Consider the following 5,000-nt stretch of genomic DNA (forward strand, 5'->3'; position numbering starts at 1 on the left):
TTTCCTCCCCCCCCCCTCCCTTTTCCTTCATCCTTATTACCCTATTTCTTCCCTCTCTCTCTCTCTTTCCTGTCGTCTTTCTCTCTTCTATCATTATTCTCCTTCTTGCTCCTTCCCTACCCCCCCCCTTTCTTCTCCCAACTTTCCCTTTCCCCTTCCCTCGTTTTCTTCTCTCTCCGCATCTCCCCCTCTTCTCTGTCCCCCCCCTGCCCCCCCTCTCTCCCAGACCCCAATTATAGACCCCAACATCCAAAAAGGAAGACAGACAAACCGCAGTTCTCATATTTAAAAGACGTGCCTTCAATTTGGCCACACTATGAGACCCCAGACTAGACCCCCAACTCTCTAAAAGGAAGACAGACCCCCAGCCTTCTCAAAGGAAGACCAGACCCCAGACTAGACCCCCAACTCTCTAAAAGGAAGACAGACCCCAGCCTTCTCAAGGAAGACCAGACCCCAGACTAGACCCCCAACTCTCTAAAAGGAAGACAGACCCCCAGCCTTCTCAAAGGAAGACCAGACCCCAGACTAGACCCCAACTCTCTAAAAGGAAGACAGACCCCCAGCCTTCTCAAAGGAAGACCAGACCCCAGATCAGACCCCAACTTAGAAATAAACCAGACCCCAATTTAGACCCAAACTCTCCGGTAAAGAAAGGCAGACCCCAATTCTCACAACCAAAGACAGGAGTCTAATTAGACCTCACCTTTGGGGAAAAAAAAAAAGATAAATTCGATAATATCCCACCACTTTTAGATCCCCAATCTTCTGGGAGAAAGACAGATCCTAAAAACCTCTCACAGACCCTAGATTAGACCCCAGTAAAAAGAAAAAGAAAAAAAAAAGAAAAAAAAAACGACCCCCTTCTACTCGACTCGACCGGCGTGTTGTTTCCAGTTCTACGGCTTCGTGGGAGTGGGGGGTGGGGGGAAAGGAAGGGGAGGGGGAGGGAGGGTGAATGGGGGAAGGAAGGGGGGAATGGGGAGGGGGTAGATGGTAGGTAAATGGGGGGAAGGGACCGGTCTCTTGTAACCAGTTTCTGTATTTTGAATCCTTAGGTATTTTATCGTTATTGTTATTCAGTATTCACCCGTCCGTGCTTTATTATTATCATTATTCTGCACTCAAATATTTATTATGTGAATGTTTTTTTTTATTCAGTATGGTGTGTGTGTGTGTGGAGAGAGAGAGAGAGAGAGAGAGAGAGAGAGAGAGAGAGAGAGAGAGAGAGAGAGAGAGAGAGAGAGAGAGAATCTTTATTTACATCAATATTTTATTCTCCAGTTTATATACATTCTCTTTGAGGTCATTTACCATTTTACCACTTTCTTATGTCATATCATCCTCTTTCACACACTCCCCCCGTCTCTCTCTCTCTCTCTCTCTCTCTCTCTCTCTCTCTCTCTCTCTCTCTCTCTCTCTCTCTCTCTCTCTCTCTCTCTCTCTCTCTCTCCCTCTCTCTCTCTCTCTCTCTCTCTCTCTCTCTCTCTCTCTCGTGCCACTTGTTCGTGAGAGAAAGTGGGAAAATGTGATTGTACCCAGACCACGATGCAGCCGCTGTACCTCCCAGCATCGGATGCTTGCGATGTGCAACGTTACGTCAGAGTAATTGAATATGTTGCAAATTACGACGATTTTGCATAGTCACTGTTTCTTTTTTTCATATACTGAGAGGTTCGGTGGGTCGGTGGATGTTGTTGCAAAGTTGAATGCGTTGAAGTCGAACGGTGTTGGAAATGGGATTTCGTTATTGTAATTTTCTCATGGCAATGGGTTGTGGCATGGGAGAACTAGGAGGGGGGATATTGTGGGATGGGGAAACGGGGGGTTTGGGGGTTAAAAGAGAGAAGAGGGGAGTCTGGAAGAGAGAGAGAGAGAGAGATTTACATCAATATTTTATTCTCTAGTTTATATACATCTCTATGAGGTCATGTGCATATCTCTTCCCATCTCTCCATTTTACCCCTTATTTCATATCTTCCTCTTTCACACTCTCCCCCCTCACTCTCTCACTCCCTCCTTCCCTTCCTGAAAGAGAGAGAGAGAGAGAGAGAGAGAGAGAGAGAGAGAGAGAGAGAGAGAGAGAGAGAGAGAGAGAGAGAAGGGGAGAGAGAAAGGGAGAGAGGAGGAGAGGAGTAGAAGGGAGAGGAGAAACAGATGAATCTTGGGATAAGGGGTGAGGGGGAGACTGTCAAGAAATTGGAGAGTGGAAGAGGAAAAAAATAAAAGGTTTAGGAAAAGAAAAGGAAGAAGTTAAAAGAAAAGGAGAAGGCGAGAGGGGAGAGAGAAAGGAATATTGGAGCAAGAGAGAGTGCATTGGAGATGGATGGATGGGGGGGGGGGGGGAAGCGTTAGAGATTATGTATGAGTATAATGTGAAGCTATGTATGTGTTTAATGTGCGTTGGAATGACAGTACATGCAGCTGCGAAATGAGCTCGGCTTTTGTTATATTAGAGCTCATATGCTTGATATGTTAGACTCGTATATTGTTGTGGATGATAGAAATTTGTTCGGCTCTTTTCGATACCTGTCGGCTCTCCTCTTTATTTTGTTTTCTCTCTTTTTATTTTCCATTTCTCTTACTTTGTCTTCCTTCCTCTTCCTTCTCATATTACTCTTCTTATTATCTCTCTCCGTCTCTCTTCTCTTCTCTTTCTCTCTTTCTCTCTCTCTCTCTCTCTCTCTCTCTCTCTCTCTCTCTCTCTCTCTCTCTCTCTCTCTCTCTCTCTCGTTCTTTCTCTTTCTCCCTCTCTCTCCCCTCTCTCCACCCTCCTCCTTCCGTCTTTCCCACCTTTCCTCTCTCCTTATTTCTACTTCTCTCCACTCCAACCTTCATCTCCCCTCTTCACCTCCTTCAAATTCCTCCTTTCACTTCCGCACTCTTTCCCCTCTTTTTTCTCTCTCTCTAACACTCACCATCACCACCCGTCCCTCCCTCGTCCTCCTTCTCCTTCTTCTTCTTCTTCTTCTTCTTCTTCTTCTTCTTCTTCTCTCTTCTTCTTCTCCTCCTCCTCCTCCTCCTCCTCCTCCTCCTCCTCCTCCTCCTCCTCTTTCTTCTCCGCCTCTTTCTCCTCCTCCTCCTCCTTCTAATCTTTCTCCTCCGCCTCTTTCTCTTCCTCCTCTTATTTCTCTTCCTCTTCTTTTCTCCTCCTCCTCTTTCCCCCTACCCCCTCCTCCTCCACCTGCTCCACGCCCCTTACCCCCTGCCACCCTAGTTTCGAACGCGCATAATAATATCATTCAAAGCTTCAAAAATGTTCGTTCAAAATCAATGAGAAGAGAGCTCATCTTTGCCTAGGGAGACGGTCCAATAATAAACCACACACACAAAAAAGTGAAATAAAAAAGTATATATATATTAATATGAAAAATAATGAAAGAGTTGAAAAAAATAAAAGGATTTGGAGACACGTGGGTTCAGCTTCGCCCGTGTTCGGATCATCCCTAGTGACCTGGTGTCCGCTCGGCCGCTTTTTTATCATTTGTTTTAATATTGTTGTTGTTGGTAATGTTGTTGAAGTTGTTGTTGTTGTTGGTGGTGGTGATGGTGGTGGTGGTGGTGGTGGGTGCTGCTGCTTTTGTTATTGTTCTTGTTAATACTGTTAGTAGTATTTTGTTACCATTTTCATTATTCTTCTTTGTCCTGGTCCTCTACTATACTTCACTTCTCTCCTCTTCTTTTACTTCCTTTTCTTCATCTTCCTCCCTTTTTCTCCCTGCTCCTTATCTTCCACCTCCTCCTCCTTGCCCCTCCTCCCTCTCTCTTCTCCCCTTCTACCTCGATCCCTTCCCCTCTCTTCTCCTCCTCATGTCTCCCTTCTCCTCTCATCCCCTTCTCTTCTCCTCTTCTGTCATACCCTTTACTGCTCCTCCAACTCCATTCTCCTCTCCCCTTCTACTCCCTCCCTTCTCTCCTCCCCCCTCCCCTCCCCTCCCCTCCCCTCCCCTCCCCTCCCCTCCCCTCCCCTACTTATCCCGCTTACTCACCATTGGAAGAAGCCTTTCTCTCGACGAGGGAGGGAACTTGTCTCATTGCGTGAGTTTGGCGAGAATTGCTTGCAACATTCTCCCAGATTCTCGTCATTTAAATTGTTCTTTCCAATTCATCTTATTCGCAACATCGCCGACGACACGAAGAAAAAAAAACATAAAAAAAAAAAACACGCTAAAATAAACACATCAAATAAACCAAAGTGTTTGAACAAATTTCCCGCCAAACTTACACGAGTGACGCGAAGCCGACGCCCCTTGACCGCGCATCGGGACGAGGGGCATGCACGCGACCGGGTGACGCACGTGCGAGTTACCTCATTCTCGTAACTGCGTCTTTGTGTCTGAGAGTCTGTGGCTGCGTGACTCGCTCTCCTGTCGCGATGCTGTTGCGGCCGTGGGAACTCTGCGATGCGATGGGAGTCTGTTGTCACCTGATCATTTGCAATATGGCGGGGGATGGGGTATAGGGTTAAGGGAGGGGGGGTGTATGTATGTATGTATGTGTGTATGTATATGTGTATGTATGTGTGTATGTCCTGCCTGTATATTTTTTAAATGTCTATATATGTACAAACACACATTATATATATATATATATATATATATATATATATATATATATATATATATATATAAGGGTACATTTTTCAACAGTGTACCTCCAAATCCCACGCCCACGCACGCACGCACGCACGCACGCACGCACGCACGCACGCACACACACACACACACACGCACGCACGCACGCACGCACGCACGCACGCACGCACGCACGCACGCACACACACACACACACACACACACACACACACACACACACACACGCACGCACACACATGGGCACACGCACGCACACACACCAAATCAAATAATAAAAAAACAATAAAAGAAAATTAACTCAGAACCAGACAGCCTAACCTAAATTCTTGATACGGTCATAAAGTCACACAAAAGGGATGAATTAACCCAAGAATACACTTTCAAGTTCGCCCAACAAGTTCTAAT

At 46.1% G+C, this 5,000-nt stretch overlaps 1 protein-coding gene across 2 annotated transcripts in view; it reads left to right on the forward strand.

Moving 5' to 3' along the window:
* Nucleotides 1–5,000, forward strand: part of LOC119597406 (methionine-R-sulfoxide reductase B3, mitochondrial-like) — a 96,443-nt gene that overhangs the window by 78,614 nt on the left and 12,829 nt on the right. The gene's annotated exons all lie outside the window — the stretch shown is intronic.

Source organism: Penaeus monodon, chromosome 39 (assembly GCF_015228065.2).
Source record: "Penaeus monodon isolate SGIC_2016 chromosome 39, NSTDA_Pmon_1, whole genome shotgun sequence".
Classification (NCBI taxonomy): Eukaryota; Metazoa; Arthropoda; class Malacostraca; order Decapoda; family Penaeidae; genus Penaeus; species Penaeus monodon.